The 20,000-nt window shown below is 55.7% G+C and overlaps 1 long non-coding RNA gene and 1 pseudogene across 1 annotated transcript; both read right to left on the reverse strand.

The window, feature by feature from the left end:
• Positions 1–1,605: 1,605 nt before the first annotated feature.
• On the reverse strand, positions 1,606–2,363 carry LOC135569176 (uncharacterized). Its single transcript, XR_010462835.1, has 2 exons — positions 2,178–2,363; positions 1,606–2,117 (listed from the first exon to the last, which is right to left on the reverse strand). It is a non-coding gene; the product is annotated as an uncharacterized LOC135569176 (long non-coding RNA).
• Positions 2,364–4,882: 2,519 nt separating this feature from the next.
• LOC135569175 (ras GTPase-activating protein 3-like) overlaps positions 4,883–20,000 on the reverse strand; it is a 115,213-nt pseudogene continuing 100,095 nt past the window's right edge.

The following is a 20,000-nucleotide window of genomic DNA, read 5'->3' on the forward strand; positions in this document are numbered from 1 at the left end:
TGAAGGGTTTCAGATGTTTTCAGATGATAGGCAGGGACTGCTGTCCTTGCTTCAGGGGGACGCCAATATGCATACATACAAGCACACACTACACACACACTTTCTCTCTCACGCACTCCATTATAAATTATCACATTGATGGGACACACTGCAAGTTTATGGCCAAATAGTACCATCAATACACACATCTGTGACCTTTCAACTCCTTGTTTTTTTCCCCCCGTCTTGGTGTGACCAATCAAAAGGACAGATCCTTCAACGAACACTTGGGCTTTCCGTACTACAAGAAACAGACTAACCTCAGAACACTTTCCAGCAACATTACCACCCTGCATACCACTGCTGGCTTGCTTCTGAAGCTAAGCAGGGTTGGTTCTGGTCAGCAGCATACCACCCTGCATACCACTGCTGGCTTGCTTCTGAAGCTAAGCAGGGTTGGTCCTGGTCAGCAGCGTACCACCCTGCATAGCACTGCTGGTTTGCTTCTGAAGCTAAGCAGGGTTAGTCCTGGTCAGCAGCATACCACCCTGTATACCACTGCTGGCTTGGCTCTGAAGCTAAGCAGGGTTGGTCCTGGTCAGCAGCATACCACCCTGCATACCACTGCTGGCTTGCTTCTGAAGCTAAGCAGGGTTGGTCCTGGTCAGCAGCATACCACCCTACATACCACTGCTGGCTTGCTTCTGAAGCTAAGCAGGGTTGGTCCTGGTCAGCAGCAGATCACCCTGCATACCACTACAGGCTTGCTTCTGAAGCTAAGCAGGGTTGGTCCTGGTCAGCAGCATACCACCCTGCATACCACTGCTGGCTTGCTTCTGAAGCTAAGCAGGGTTGGTCCTGGTCAGCAACATACCACTGCTGGCTGGCTTCTGAAGCTAAGCAGGGTTGGTCCTGGTCAGCAGCATACCACCCTGCATACCACTGCTGGCTTGCTTCTGAAGCTAAGCAGGGTTGGTCCTGGTCAGCAGCAGACCACCCTGCATACCACTGCTGGCTTGCTTCTGAAGCTAAGCAGGGTTGGTCCTGGTCAGCAACATACCACCCTGCATACCACTGCTGGCTTGCTTCTGAAGCTAAGCAGGGTTGGTCCTGGTCAGTTCCTGGATGGGAGACCAGATGCTGCTTGAAGTGGTGTTGGAGGGCCAGTAGGAGGCACTGTCCTCTGGTCAAAACAAATATCCCAATGCCCCAGGGCATTGATTGGGGGCACTGCCATGTGTAGGGGGACGTTAAACGGGTGTCCTGACTGAGGTCATTAAAGATCCCATGGCACTTATCGTAAGAGTAGGGGTGTTAACCCCGGTGTCCTGACTCTCTGAGGTCATTAAAGATCCCATGGCACTTATCGTAAGAGTAGGGGTGTTAACCCTGGTGTCCTGACTAAATTCCCAAACTGGCCCTCAAACCATCACGGTCACCTAATAATCCCCAGTTTATAATTGGCTCATTCATCCTCCCTCCTCCTCTCCCCTGTAACTAGTCCCCAGGTCGTTGCTGTAAATGAGAACGTCAGTAAACTTACCTGGTAAAATAACAGATAAATAAATGTATGTAAAAATCTTCCTGCAAGACATTCTGAATGAAAGCCACTCAGACAACAACCGGTTTGCAATAATATTGCCTTGATTTAGTTATTTCCAGGACAAAACAACAAGCTCATTTTAAACCATTCCGTTGTTCTGTACAGAGATACATAATAACTTCTTCTTAGTACTCTTGATATATTTCTACAAAATACACTGTTATCCTTTAAGAAGGGGCGTTTTAGAAGAGGACATTCCTGGAAAGGTGGATTATATTTTTTAGGGGGGGGGGGGGGGACGACAATTTGAAGATGCTAGTCTGAATATATAAAACACAAGGAGCATTAAAGTACAGACAATTCTGTAGGACAAGACGCTAGTCTGAATATATAAAACACACTCAATGTTGAGGACCATCAAACATTTTTTTTCAAAAACCCACAAAGATAGAAAATACACATTTGTAGCAATTGGCATTATGGTTTTTAAATAGGTTGTGGTGTTGAGATTTACAAAGATATCTCAGCAACACATATGACTTGGTTCAGAAAAATACAGATGTAGAAAATATAGTCTGGGTACCAGCCTGTTTAGCTAGCTTTCCATTAGTCTGGGTACCAGCCTGTTTAGCAGCTTTCCTGTCTGGGTACCAGCCTAGCTTTCCATTAGTCTGGGTACCAGCCTGTTTAGCTAGCTTTCCATTAGTCTGGGTACCAGCCTGTTTAGCTAGCTTTCCATTAGTCTGGGTACCAGCCTGTTTAGCTAGCTTTCCATTAGTCTGGGTACCAGCCTGTTTAGCTAGCTTTCCATTAGTCTGGGTACCAGCCTGTTTAGCTAGCTTTCCAGCCTGTTTAGCTAGCTTTCCATTAGGAAACAACGACATAGGAGTGGAATGTTATCTGACCGGTAGCCAGACTACAGAAGACTGTCTGCCATCATGGAAGACTCTGTACCTAACAACACCCACGGACTACAGAGAGAATGGATGCCCAGCTAGATCTGTTTCGCGTTGGACATAGCAACCAGTCACCGGGTTAGATCTGTTGCGTTGGACATAGCAACCAGTCACCAGGTTAGATCTGTTGCTTTGGACATAGCAACCAGTCACCGGGTTAGTTCTGTTGCTTTGGACATAGCAACCAGTCACGAGGTTAGTTCTGTGGCGTTGGACATAGCAACCAGTCACCGGGTTAGTTCTGCTGCTTTGAACATAGCAACCAGTCACCGGGTTAGTTCTGTTGCTTTGGACATAGCAACCTGTCATCGGGTTAGTTCTGTTGCTTTGGACATAGCAACCAGTCACCGGGTTAGTTCTGTTGCTTTGGACATAGCAACCAGTCACCGGGTTAGTTCTGTTGCTTTGGACATAGCAACCAGTCACCGGGTTAGATCTGTTGCTTTGAACATAGCAACCAGTCACTGGGTTAGATTAGTTGCTTTGGACATAGCAACCAGTCACCGGGTTAGTTCTGTTGCTTTGGACATAGCAACCAGTCACCGGGTTAGTTCTGTTGCTTTGGACATAGCAACCAGTCACCGGGTTAGTTCTGTTGCTTTGGACATAGCAACCAGTCACCGGGTTAGTTCTGTTGCTTTGGACATAGCAACCAGTCACCGGGTTCGTTCTGTTGGTTTGGACATAGCAACCAGTCACCGGGTTAGTTCTGTTGCTTTGGACATAGCAACCAGTCACCGGGTTAGTTCTGTTGCTTTGGACATAGCAACCAGTCACCGGGTTAGTTCTGTTGCTTTGGACATAGCAACCAGTCACCGGGTTAGATCTGTTGCTTTGAACATAGCAACCAGTCACTGGGTTAGTTTAGTTGGTTTCCCACAATGCAGAGAGTGAACCATAATGGCCGTACCTTCCATAGGCCCTGGACCTGACCATTAACTAGATTCACAGCAGGAGAAATCTGAGGGAATGCATACACAACTGGGATTTGTAGTTCTGACCCAGGGACAGGGTACAGGCCAGGAGGCAGCAGAGTTCTGACCCAGGCCAGAAGGCAGCAGAGTTCTGACCCAGGGACAGGGTACAGGCCAGGAGGCAGCAGAGTTCTGACCCAGGGACAGGGTACAGGCCAGGAGGCAGCAGAGTTCTGACCCAGACCAGGAGGCAGCAGAGTTCTGACCCAGGGACAGGGTACAGGCCAGGAGGCAGTAGAGTTCTGACCCAGGGACAGGGTACAGACCAGGAGGCAGCAGAGTTCTGACCCAGGGACAGGGTACAGGCCAGGAGGCAGCAGAGTTCTGACCCAGACCAGGAGGCAGTAGAGTTCTGACCCAGGGACAGGTCAGGAGGCAGCAGAGTTCTGACCCAGACCAGGAGGCAGCAGAGTTCTGACCCAGACCAGGAGGCAGCAGGGTTCTGACCCAGGGACAGGGTACAGGCCAGGAGGCAGCAGAGTTCTGACCCAGGGACAGGGTACAGACCAGGAGGCAGCAGAGTTCTGACCCAGACCAGGAGGCAGCAGGGTTCTGACCCAGGGACAGGGTACAGGCCAGGAGGCAGCAGAGTTCTGACCCAGGGACAGGGTACAGACCAGGAGGCAGCAGAGTTCTGACCCAGACCAGGAGGCAGCAGGGTTCTGACCCAGGGACAGGGTACAGTCCAGGAGGCAGCAGAGTTCAGCGACAGCTGTGGTGGGGGGTTCAACACATACATAGTCAGACCCCAAGGGGGGGTTCAACACATACATAGTCGGACCCCAAGAGGGGGGTTCAACACATACATAGTCAGACCCCAAGTGGGGGGGGGGGGTTCAACACATACATAGTCAGACCCCAAGTGGGGGGTGGGGGGTTCAACACATATATAGTCAGACCCCAAGTGGGGGGGGGTTCAACACATACATAGTCAGACCCCAAGTGGGGGGTGGGGGGTTCAACACATACATAGTCAGACCCCAAGTGGGGGGGGGGGTTCAACACATATATAGTCAGACCCCAAGTGGGGGGGGGGGTTCAACACATACATAGTCAGACCCCAAGTGGGGGGGGGGGGGTTCAGAACAGTTTATGTCCGTTGTGGGGCGATGGTTTCAGAACGAGGCAGTAGCTTTATGTCCGTTGTGGGGCGATGGTTTCAGAACGAGGCAGTAGCTTTATGTCCGTTGTGGGGCGATGGTTTCAGAACGAGGCAGTAGCATATGTCCGTTGTGGGGCGATGGTTTCAGAACGAGGCAGTACTTTACGTCCGTTGTGGGGCGATGGTTTCAGAACGAGGCAGTAGCTTTATGTCCGTTGTGGGGCGATGGTTTCAGAACGAGGCAGTAGCTTTATGTCCGTTGTGGGGCGATGGTTTCAGAACAGGCAGTAGCTGACCGTAAAATAAGATGGTTTCAGAACGAGGAGTAGCTTTATGTCCGTTGTGGGGCGATGGTTTCAGAACGAGGCAGTAGCTTTACGTCCGTTGTGGGGCGATGGTTTCAGAACGAGGCAGTAGCTTTATGTCCGTTGTGGGGCGATGGTTTCAGAACGAGGCAGTAGCTTTATGTCCGTTGTGGGGCGATGGTTTCAGAACGAGGCAGTAGCTTTACGTCCGTTGTGGGGCGATGGTTTCAGAACGAGGCAGTAGCTTTATGTCCGTTGTGGGGGCGATGGTTTCAGAACGAGGCAGTAGCTTTATGTCCGTTGTGGGGCGATGGTTTCAGAACGAGGCAGTAGCTTTACGTCCGTTGTGGGGCGATGGTTTCAGAACGAGGCAGTAGCTTTATGTCCGTTGTGGGGCGATGGTTTCAGAACGAGGCAGTAGCTTTATGTCCGTTGTGGGGCGATGGTTTCAGAACGAGGCAGTAGCTTTATGTCCGTTGTGGGGCGATGGTTTCAGAACGAGGCAGTAGCTTTATGTCCGTTGTGGGGCGATGGTTTCAGAACGAGGCAGTAGCTTTATGTCCGTTGTGGGGCGATGGTTTCAGAACGAGGCAGTAGCTTTATGTCCGTTGTGGGGCGATGGTTTCAGAACGAGGCAGTAGCTTTATGTCCATTGTGTTGTAGCACATCATCATAGACTATTCCATTAGACCTCGGCTCTGAGTGTCCGTGTTCTGAAAGATGCACCATGGGAAGCCGTGGACCAGGAGTAACCAGGAAGTGTTGCTAGGTCTCAGGTTATCGGGGGGCGGAGCTCTGCGCTTCATGGCAGTGGTTGGTGGGCGGGGCTAGATGGAGTAGGTGGAGCTCTCAGACTGTTGGTGGATGTAACACTGAAAACTCTTGTCTCCGATTGGATGATCCCTGCGGAACACAGAGAAGAGGGGTGTGGTCAGGAGGGTGAAATGTTACAGAACATTATTACAGAGTGACTGTGTGTGTGTGTGTGTGTGTGTGTGTGTGTGTGTGTGTGTGTGTGTGTGTGAATGTGTGTGTGTGAATGTGTGTGTGTGTGTGTGTGTGAGAATGTCCACTACATGGACCCTTCTAGACTGTTAGTACTGTCCCAGACCAGACCCAGATCAGAACCAGACCTGTCCCAGACCAGAACCAGACCTGTCTCAGACCAGAACCAGACCTGTCCCGGACCAGACCTGTCCCAGACCAGACCTGTCCCAGACCCAGACCTGTCCCAGACCAGAACCAGACCTGTCCCGGACCAGAACCAGACCTGTCCCGGACCAGACCCAGACCTGTCCCGGACCAGAACCAGACCTGTCCCGGACCAGACCTGTCCCAGACCAGAACCAGACCTGTCCCGGACCAGAACTGTCCCGGACCAGACCTGTCCCGGACCAGAACCAGACCTGTCCCGGACCAGACCAGACCTGTCCCGGACCAGACCCAGAACTGTCTCGGACCAGAACCAGACCTGTCCCGGACCAGACCCAGACCTGTCCCGGACCAGAACCAGACCTGTCTCGGACCAGACCTGTCCCGGACCAGACCTGTCCCAGACCAGACCTGTCCCGGACCAGAACCAGACCTGTCCCGGACCACAACCAGACCTGTCCCGGACCTGAACCAGACCTGTCCCGGACCAGACCCAGACCAGAACCAGACCTGTCCCAGACCTGTCCCGGATCAGACCCTGTCCCAGACTAGAACCAGACCAGAACCAGACCTGTCCCGGACCAGAACCAGACCAGACCCAGACCTGTCCCGGATCAGACCCTGTCCCAGACTAGAACCAGACCAGAACCAGACCTGTCCCGGACCAGAACCAGACCAGACCCAGACCTGTCCCGGATCAGACCCTGTCCCAGACTAGAACCAGACCAGAACCAGACCTGTCCCGGACCAGAACCAGACCTGTCCCGGACCAGAACCAGACCTGTCCTGGACCAGACTTAGACCTGTCCCAGACCAGAACCAGACCTGTCCCGGACCAGATCCAGACCTGTCCCGGACCAGAACCAGACCTGTCCTGGACCAGAACCAGCCACAGTAGAAAGAGACTTACTGGCTGCCGATCTTGGTCTTCCTGAACATGTCTCGTTTGTACTTGGTGTGCTGCTGCTCCAGTGTCTGAACAGAGGAGATGATGACTCTCAGGGTCTTATAGGTCTCCCGGAGATCGTCGATGAGGAAGCAGGAATACTCCTCCTGCTCTGGGCCGTCATATACCGATCTACTGCCACAGGCCTCTGGAGGGGAGAGGACACGGTCAGGCAGAGAGACTCACACACACACACACAGGCCTCTGGAGGGGAGAGGACACGGTCAGGTAGAGAGACTCACACACACACACACACACACACACACACACACACACACACACACACACACACACACACACACAGGCCTCTGGAGTGGAGGGGACACGGTCAGGCAGAGAGACTCACACACACACACACACACACACACACACACACACACACACACACACACAGGCCTCTGGAGGGGAGGGGACACGTTCAGGCAGAGAGACTCACACACACACACACACACACACACACACACACACACACACAGGCCTCTGGAGGGGAGGGGACACGGTCAGGTAGAGAGACTCACACACACACAGGCCTCTGGAGGGGAGAGGACACGGTCAGGTAGAGACTCACACACACACACACACACACACAGGCCTCTGGAGGGGAGGGGACACGTTCAGGCAGAGAGACTCACACACACACACACACACACAGGCCTCTGGAGGGGAGGGGACACGGTCAGGTAGAGAGACTCACACACACACAGGCCTCTGGAGGGGAGGGGACACGGTCAGGTAGAGAGACTCACACACACACACACACACAGGCCTCTGGAGGGGAGAGGACACGGTCAGGTAGAGACTCACACACACACACACACACACAGGCCTCTGGAGGGGAGAGGACACGGTCAGGTAGAGAGACACACACACACACACACACACACACACACACACACACACACACACACGCCTCTGGAGGGGAGGGGACACGGTCAGGTAGAGAGACTCACACACACACACACAGGCCTCTGGAGGGGAGGGGACACGGTCAGGCAGAGAGACACACACACACACACACACACACACACACACACACACACACACACACACACACACACACACACACACAGGCCTCTGGAGGGGAGAGGACACGTTCAGGCAGAGAGACTCACACACACACACACACACACACAGGCCTCTGGAGGGGAGAGGACACGTTCAGGCAGAGAGACTCACACACACACACACACACACAGGCCTCTGGAGGGGAGGGGACACGTTCAGGTAGAGAGACACACACACACACACACACACACACACACACACACACACACTCACACACACAGGCCTCTGGAGGGGAGGGGACACGGTCAGGCAGAGAGACTCACACACACACTCACACACACACACACACACACACACACACACACACACACACACAGGCCTCTGGAGAGGAGGAGGACACGGTCAGGCAGAGAGACTCACACACACACACACACACACACACACACACACACAGGCCTCTGGAGGGGAGGGGACACGGTCAGGCAGAGACACACACACACACACACACACACACACAGGCCTCTGGAGGGGAGGGGACACGGTCAGGCTGAGAGACTCACACACACACAGGCCTCTGGAGGGGAGGGGACACGGTCAGGCAGAGAGACTCACACACACACACACACACACACACACACACACACACACACACACACACACACAGGCCTCTGGAGAGGAGGAGGACACGGTCAGGCTGAGAGACTCACACACACACACACACACACACACACACACAGGCCTCTGGAGGGGAGGGGACACGGTCAGGCTGAGAGACTCACACACACACACACACACACACACACACACACACACAGGCCTCTGGAGGGGAGGGGACACGGTCAGGCAGAGAGACTCACACACACACACACACACACACACACACACACACACACACACACACACACACAGGCCTCTGGAGGGGAGAGGACACGGTCAGGTAGAGAGACTCACACACACACAGGCCTCTGGAGGGGAGGGGACACAGTCAGGTAGAGAGACTCACACACACACACACACACACACAGGCCTCTGGAGGGGAGGGGACACGGTCAGGCAGAGAGACTCACACACACACACACACACACACACACACACACACACACACACACACACACACACACACAGGCCTCTGGAGGGGAGAGGACACGGTCAGGTAGAGAGACTCACACACACACACACACACACACACACACACACACACACACACACACACACACACACACACACACACACACACACACACACACAGGCCTCTGGAGGGGAGAGGACACGGTCAGGCAGAGAGACTCACACACACACACACACACACAGGCCTCTGGAGGGGAGGGGACACAGTCAGGCAGAGAGACTCACACACACACACACACACACACACAGGTCTCTGGAGGGGAGGAGGACACGGTCAGGCAGAGAGACACACACACACACACACACACACACACACACACAGGCCTCTGGAGGGGAGGGGACACGGTCAGGTAGAGAGACTCACACACACACACACACACACACACACACACACACACACACACACACACACACACACAGGTCTCTGGAGGGGAGGAGGACAAGGTCAGGCAGAGAGACTCACACACACACACACACAGGCCTCTGGAGGGGAGGAGGACACAGTCAGGCAGAGAGACTCACACACACACACACACACACACACACACACACACACACACACACACACACACACACACAGGCCTCTGGAGGGGAGGGGACACGGTCAGGCTGAGAGACTCACACACACACACACACACACACACACACACAGGCCTCTGGAGGGGAGGGGACACGGTCAGGCTGAGAGACTCACACACACACACACACACACACACACACACACACACACACACACACACAGGCCTCTGGAGGGGAGGGGACACGGTCAGGTAGAGAGACACACACACACACACACACACACACAGGCCTCTGGAGGGGAGGGGACACGGTCAGGTAGAGACACACACACACACACACACACACACAGGCCTCTGGAGAGGAGGAGGACACGGTCAGGCTGAGAGACTCACACACACACACACACACACACACACACACACACACACACACACAGGCCTCTGGAGGGGAGGGGACACGGTCAGGCTGAGAGACTCACACACACACACACACACACACACACACACACACACACACACACACAGGCCTCTGGAGGGGAGGGGACACGGTCAGGCAGAGAGACTCTCACACACACACACACACACACACACACACACACACACACACACACAGGCCTCTGGAGGGGAGAGGACACGGTCAGGTAGAGAGACTCACACACACACAGGCCTCTGGAGGGGAGGGGACACAGTCAGGTAGAGAGACTCACACACACACACACACAGGCCTCTGGAGGGGAGGGGACACGGTCAGGCAGAGAGACTCACACACACACACACACACACAGGCCTCTGGAGGGGAGAGGACACGGTCAGGTAGAGAGACTCACACACACACACACACACACACACACACACACACACACAGGCCTCTGGAGGGGAGAGGACACGGTCAGGCAGAGAGACTCACACACACACACACACACACACACACACACACACAGGCCTCTGGAGGGGAGGGGACACGTTCAGGCAGAGAGACTCACACACACACACACACACACACACACACACACACAGGCCTCTGGAGGGGAGGGGACACGGTCAGGCAGAGAGACACACACACACACACACACACACACACACACACACACACACACAGGCCTCTGGAGGGGAGGGGACACGGTCAGGCTGAGAAACTCACACACACACAGGCCTCTGGAGGGGAGGGGACACGGTCAGGCTGAGAGACTCACACACACACACACACACACACACACACACACACACACACACACACACACACAGGCCTCTGGAGAGGAGGAGGACACGGTCAGGCTGAGAGACTCACACACACACACACACACACACACACACACACACACAGGCCTCTGGAGGGGAGGGGACACGGTCAGGCTGAGAGACTCACACACACACACACACACACACACACACACACACACACACACAGGCCTCTGGAGGGGAGGGGACACGGTCAGGCAGAGAGACTCACACACACACACACACACACACACACACACACACACACACACACACACAGGCCTCTGGAGGGGAGAGGACACGGTCAGGTAGAGAGACTCACACACACACAGGCCTCTGGAGGGGAGGGGACACAGTCAGGTAGAGAGACTCACACACACACACACACACACAGGCCTCTGGAGGGGAGGGGACACGGTCAGGCAGAGAGACACACACACACACACACACACACACACACACACACACACACACACACACACACACACACACACACACAGGCCTCTGGAGGGGAGAGGACACGGTCAGGTAGAGAGACTCACACACACACACACACACACACACACACACACACACACACACACACACACACACACACACACAGGCCTCTGGAGGGGAGAGGACACGGTCAGGCAGAGAGACTCACACACACACACACACACACAGGCCTCTGGAGGGGAGGGGACACAGTCAGGCAGAGAGACTCACACACACACACACACACACACAGGTCTCTGGAGGGGAGGAGGACACGGTCAGGCAGAGAGACACACACACACACACACACACACACACACACACAGGCCTCTGGAGGGGAGGGGACACGGTCAGGTAGAGAGACTCACACACACACACACACACACACACACACACACACACACACACACACACACACACACACAGGTCTCTGGAGGGGAGGAGGACAAGGTCAGGCAGAGAGACTCACACACACACACACACACAGGCCTCTGGAGGGGAGGAGGACACGGTCAGGCAGAGAGACTCACACACACACACACACACACACACACACACACACACACACACACACAGGCCTCTGGAGGGGAGGGGACACGGTCAGGCTGAGAGACACACACACACACACACACACACACACAGGCCTCTGGAGGGGAGGGGACACGGTCAGGCTGAGAGACTCACACACACACACACACACACACACACACACACACACACACACAGGCCTCTGGAGGGGAGGGGACACGGTCAGGTAGAGAGACACACACACACACACACACACACACAGGCCTCTGGAGAGGAGGAGGACACGGTCAGGCTGAGAGACTCACACACACACACACACACACACACACACACACACACACACACACACACACACACACACAGGCCTCTGGAGGGGAGGGGACACGGTCAGGCAGAGAGACTCACACACACACACACACACACACACACACACACACACACACAGGCCTCTGGAGAGGAGGAGGACACGGTCAGGCAGAGAGACTCACACACACACACACACACACACACACACACACACAGGCCTCTGGAGGGGAGGGGACACGGTCAGGCAGAGAGACACACACACACACACACACACACACACAGGCCTCTGGAGGGGAGGGGACACGGTCAGGCTGAGAGACTCACACACACACAGGCCTCTGGAGGGGAGGGGACACGGTCAGGCAGAGAGACTCACACACACACACACACACACACACACACACACACACACACACACACAGGCCTCTGGAGAGGAGGAGGACACGGTCAGGCTGAGAGACTCACACACACACACACACACACACACACAGGCCTCTGGAGGGGAGGGGACACGGTCAGGCTGAGAGACTCACACACACACACACACACACACACACACACACACACACAGGCCTCTGGAGGGGAGGGGACACGGTCAGGCAGAGAGACTCACACACACACACACACACACACACACACACACACACACACACACACACACAGGCCTCTGGAGGGGAGAGGACACGGTCAGGTAGAGAGACTCACACACACACAGGCCTCTGGAGGGGAGGGGACACAGTCAGGTAGAGAGACTCACACACACACACACACACACACAGGCCTCTGGAGGGGAGGGGACACGGTCAGGCAGAGAGACTCACACACACACACACACACACACACACACACACACACACACACACACACACACACACACAGGCCTCTGGAGGGGAGAGGACACGGTCAGGTAGAGAGACTCACACACACACACACACACACACACACACACACACACACACACACACACACACACACACACACACACACAGGCCTCTGGAGGGGAGAGGACACGGTCAGGCAGAGACACACACACACACACACACACAGGCCTCTGGAGGGGAGGGGACACAGTCAGGCAGAGAGACTCACACACACACACACACACACACACACAGGTCTCTGGAGGGGAGGAGGACACGGTCAGGCAGAGAGACACACACACACACACACACACACACACACACACAGGCCTCTGGAGGGGAGGGGACACGGTCAGGTAGAGAGACACACACACACACACACACACACACACACACACACACACACACACACACACACACACAGGTCTCTGGAGGGGAGGAGGACAAGGTCAGGCAGAGAGACTCACACACACACACACACACAGGCCTCTGGAGGGGAGGAGGACACAGTCAGGCAGAGAGACTCACACACACACACACACACACACACACACACACACACACACACACACACACACACACACAGGCCTCTGGAGGGGAGGGGACACGGTCAGGCTGAGAGACTCACACACACACACACACACACACACACACACACAGGCCTCTGGAGGGGAGGGGACACGGTCAGGCTGAGAGACTCACACACACACACACACACACACACACACACACACACACACAGGCCTCTGGAGGGGAGGGGACACGGTCAGGTAGAGAGACACACACACACACACACACACACACAGGCCTCTGGAGAGGAGGAGGACACGGTCAGGCTGAGAGACTCACACACACACACACACACACACACACACACACACACACACAGGCCTCTGGAGGGGAGGGGACACGGTCAGGCTGAGAGACTCACACACACACACACACACACACACACACACACACACACACACACACAGGCCTCTGGAGGGGAGGGGACACGGTCAGGCAGAGAGACTCTCACACACACACACACACACACACACACACACACACACACACACACAGGCCTCTGGAGGGGAGAGGACACGGTCAGGTAGAGAGACTCACACACACACAGGCCTCTGGAGGAGGGACACAGTCAGGTAGAGAGACTCACACACACACACACACAGGCCTCTGGAGGGGAGGGGACACGGTCAGGCAGAGAGACTCACACACACACACACACACACAGGCCTCTGGAGGGGAGAGGACACGGTCAGGTAGAGACTCACACACACACACACACACACACACACACACACACACACAGGCCTCTGGAGGGAGAGGACACGGTCAGGCAGAGAGACTCACACACACACACACACACACACACACACACACAGGCCTCTGGAGGAGGGGACACGTTCAGGCAGAGAGACTCACACACACACACACACACACACACACACACACACACAGGCCTCTGGAGGGGAGGGGACACGGTCAGGCAGAGAGACACACACACACACACACACACACACACACACACAGGCCTCTGGAGGGGAGGGGACACGGTCAGGCTGAGAAACTCACACACACACAGGCCTCTGGAGGGGAGGGGACACGGTCAGGCTGAGAGACTCACACACACACACACACACACACACACACACACACACACACACACACACACAGGCCTCTGGAGAGGAGGAGGACACGGTCAGGCTGAGAGACTCACACACACACACACACACACACACACACACACACACAGGCCTCTGGAGGGGAGGGGACACGGTCAGGCAGAGAGACTCACACACACACACACACACACACACACACACACACACAGGCCTCTGGAGGGGAGGGGACACGGTCAGGCAGAGAGACTCACACACACACACACACACACACACACACACACACACACACACACACACACACACACAGGCCTCTGGAGGGGAGAGGACACGGTCAGGTAGAGAGACTCACACACACACAGGCCTCTGGAGGGGAGGGGACACAGTCAGGTAGAGAGACTCACACACACACACACACACACACAGGCCTCTGGAGGGGAGGGGACACGGTCAGGCAGAGAGACTCACACACACACACACACACACACACACACACACACACACACACACACACACACACACAGGCCTCTGGAGGGGAGAGGACACGGTCAGGTAGAGACACACACACACACACACACACACACACACACACACACACACACACACACACACACACACAGGCCTCTGGAGGGGAGAGGACACGGTCAGGCAGAGAGACTCACACACACACACACACACACAGGCCTCTGGAGGGGAGGGGACACAGTCAGGCAGAGAGACTCACACACACACACACACACACACACACAGGTCTCTGGAGGGGAGGAGGACACGGTCAGGCAGAGAGACTCACACACACACACACACACACACACACACACACAGGCCTCTGGAGGAGGGGACACGGTCAGGTAGAGAGACACACACACACACACACACACACACACACACACACACACACACACACACACACAGGTCTCTGGAGGGGAGGAGGACAAGGTCAGGCAGAGAGACTCACACACACACACACACACAGGCCTCTGGAGGGGAGGAGGACACGGTCAGGCAGAGAGACTCACACACACACACACACACACACACACACACACACACACACACACACACACACAGGCCTCTGGAGGGGAGGGGACACGGTCAGGCTGAGAGACTCACACACACACACACACACACACACACAGGCCTCTGGAGGGGAGGGGACACGGTCAGGCTGAGAGACTCACACACACACACACACACACACACACACACACACACACACACACACAGGCCTCTGGAGGGGAGGGGACACGGTCAGGTAGAGAGACACACACACACACACACACACACACAGGCCTCTGGAGAGGAGGAGGACACGGTCAGGCTGAGAGACTCACACACACACACACACACACACACACACACACACACACACACACACACACACACAGGCCTCTGGAGGGGAGGGGACACGGTCAGGCTGAGAGACTCACACACACACACACACACACACACACACACACACACACACACACACACACACACAGGCCTCTGGAGGGGAGGGGACACGGTCAGGCAGAGAGACTCTCACACACACACACACACACACACACACACACACAGGCCTCTGGAGGGGAGAGGACACGGTCAGGTAGAGAGACTCACACACACACAGGCCTCTGGAGGGGAGGGGACACAGTCAGGTAGAGAGACTCACACACACACACACACAGGCCTCTGGAGGGGAGGGGACACGGTCAGGCAGAGAGACTCACACACACACACACACACACACAGGCCTCTGGAGGGGAGAGGACACGGTCAGGTAGAGAGACTCACACACACACACACACACACACACACACACACACACACACAGGCCTCTGGAGGGGAGAGGACACGGTCAGGCAGAGAGACTCACACACACACACACACACACACACACACACACACACAGGCCTCTGGAGGGGAGGGGACACGTTCAGGCAGAGAGACTCACACACACACACACACACACACACACACAGACACACAGGCCTCTGGAGGGGAGGGGACACAGTCAGTTAGAGAGACTCACACACACACACACACACACACACACACACACACTCACACACACACAGGCCTCTGGAGGGGAGGGGACACGGTCAGGCTGAGAGACTCACACACACACACACACACACACACACACACAGGCCTCTGGAGGGGAGGGGACACGGTCAGGCTGAGAGAGAGACTCACACACACACACACACACACACACACACACACAGGCCTCTGGAGGGGAGGGGACACGGTCAGGTAGAGACTCACACACACACACACACACACACACACACAGGCCTCTGGAGGGGAGGGGACACGGTCAGGTAGAGAGACTCACACACACACACACACACACACACACACACACACACACACACACACACACACACACACACACACAGGCCTCTGGAGGGGAGAGGACACGGTCAGGTAGAGACTCACACACACACACACACACACACACAGGCCTCTGGAGGGGAGGGGACACGGTCAGGCAGAGAGACTCACACACACACACACACACACACACACACACACACACACACACACACACACACACACACACACACACACACAGGCCTCTGGAGGGGAGGGAACACGGTCAGGCAGAGAGACTCACACACACACACACACACACACACACACACACACACACACACACACACACAGGCCTCTGGAGGGGAGAGGACACGGTCAGGCAGAGAGACTCACACACACACACACACACACACACACACACACACACAGGCCTCTGGAGGGGAGGGGACACGTTCAGGCAGAGAGACTCACACACACACACACACACACACACACACACACACACAGGCCTCTGGAGGGGAGGGGACACAGTCAGTTAGAGAGACTCACACACACACACACACACACACACACACACACACACTCACACACACACAGGCCTCTGGAGGGGAGGGGACACGGTCAGGCTGAGAGACTCACACACACACACACACACACACACAGGCCTCTGGAGGGGAGGGGACACGGTCAGGCTGAGAGACTCACACACACACACACACACACACACACACACACACACACACACAGGCCTCTGGAGGGGAGGGGACACGGTCAGGTAGAGAGACTCACACACACACACACACACACACACAGGCCTCTGGAGGGGAGGGGACACGGTCAGGTAGAGAGACTCACACACACACACACACACACACACACACACAGGCCTCTGGAGGGGAGAGGACACGGTCAGGTAGAGACACACACACACACACACACACACACACACACACACACAGGCCTCTGGAGGGGAGGGGACACGGTCAGGCAGAGAGACTCACACACACACACACACACACACACACACACACACACACACACACACACACACACACACACACACACACACACACACACACACACACAGGCCTCTGGAGGGGAGGGAACACGGTCAGGCAGAGAGACTCACACACACACACACACACACACACACACACACACACACACAGGCCTCTGGAGGGGAGAGGACACGGTCAGGTAGAGAGACTCACACACACACACACACACACACACACACACACACACAGGCCTCTGGAGGGGAGGGGACACAGTCAGGCAGAGAGACTCACACACACACACACACACACACACACACAGGTCTCTGGAGGGGAGGAGGACACGGTCAGGCAGAGAGACTCACACACACACACACACACACACACACACAGGCCTCTGGAGGGGAGGGGACACGGTCAGGTAGAGAGACTCACACACACACACACACACGCACACACACACACAGGTCTCTGGAGGGGAGGAGGACAAGGTCAGGCAGAGAGACTCACACACACACACACACACACACACACACACACACACACACACACACACAGGCCTCTGGAGGGGAGGAGGACACGGTCAGGCAGAGAGACACACACACACACACACACACACACACACACACACACAGGCCTCTGGAGGGGAGGGGACACGGTCAGGCAGAGAGACACACACACACACACACACACACACACAGGCCTCTGGAGGGGAGGGGACACGGTCAGGCTGAGAGACTCACACACACACACACACACAGGCCTCTGGAGGGGAGGGGACACGGTCAGGTAGAGAGACACACACACACACACACACACACACACAGGCCTCTGGAGAGGAGGAGGACACGGTCAGGCTGAGAGACTCACACACACACACACACACACACACACACACACACACACACACACACACACACACACACACACACACAGGCCTCTGGAGGGGAGGGGACACGGTCAGGCTGAGAGACTCACACACACACACACACACACACACACACACACACACACACACAGGCCTCTGGAGGGGAGGGGACACGGTCAGGCAGAGAGACTCACACACACACACACACACACACACACACACACACACACACACACACACAGGCCTCTGGAGGGGGGGACACGGTCAGGTAGAGAGACACACACACACACACACACACACACACACACACACACACACACACACACACACACACACACACACACACACACACACAGGCCTCTGGAGGGGAGGGGACACAGTCAGGTAGAGAGACTCACACACACACACACACACACACAGGCCTCTGGAGGGGAGGGGACACGGTCAGGCAGAGAGACTCACACACACACACACACACACACACACAAGGTCTCTGGAGGGGAGGAGGACAAGGTCAGGCAGAGAGACTCACACACACACACACACACACACACACACAGGCCTCTGGAGGGGAGAGGACACGGTCAGGTAGAGAGACTCACACACACACACACACACACACACACACACACACACACACACACACACACACACACACACACACAGGCCTCTGGAGGGGAGAGGACACGGTCAGGCAGAGAGACACACACACACACACACACACACACACACACACACACAGGCCTCTGGAGGGGAGGGGACACGTTCAGGCAGAGAGACTCACACACACACACACAGGCCTCTGGAGGGGAGGGGACACAGTCAGTTAGAGACACACACACACACACACACACACACACACACACACACACACACACACACACACACACACACTCACACACACACAGGCCTCTGGAGGGGAGGGGACACGGTCAGGCTGAGAGACTCACACACACACACACACACACACACACACACACACACACACACACACACACAGGCCTCTGGAGGGGAGGGGACACGGTCAGGTAGAGAGACTCACACACACACACACACACACACACACACACACACACACACACACACACAGGCCTCTGGAGGGGAGGGGACACGGTCAGGTAGAGAGACTCACACACACACAGGCCTCTGGAGGGGAGGGGACACGGTCAGGTAGAGAGACTCACACACACACACACACACACACACAGGCCTCTGGA

This window comes from Oncorhynchus nerka, unplaced genomic scaffold, assembly GCF_034236695.1.
Source record: "Oncorhynchus nerka isolate Pitt River unplaced genomic scaffold, Oner_Uvic_2.0 unplaced_scaffold_1184, whole genome shotgun sequence".
In the NCBI taxonomy this organism is placed as follows: domain Eukaryota; kingdom Metazoa; phylum Chordata; class Actinopteri; order Salmoniformes; family Salmonidae; genus Oncorhynchus; species Oncorhynchus nerka.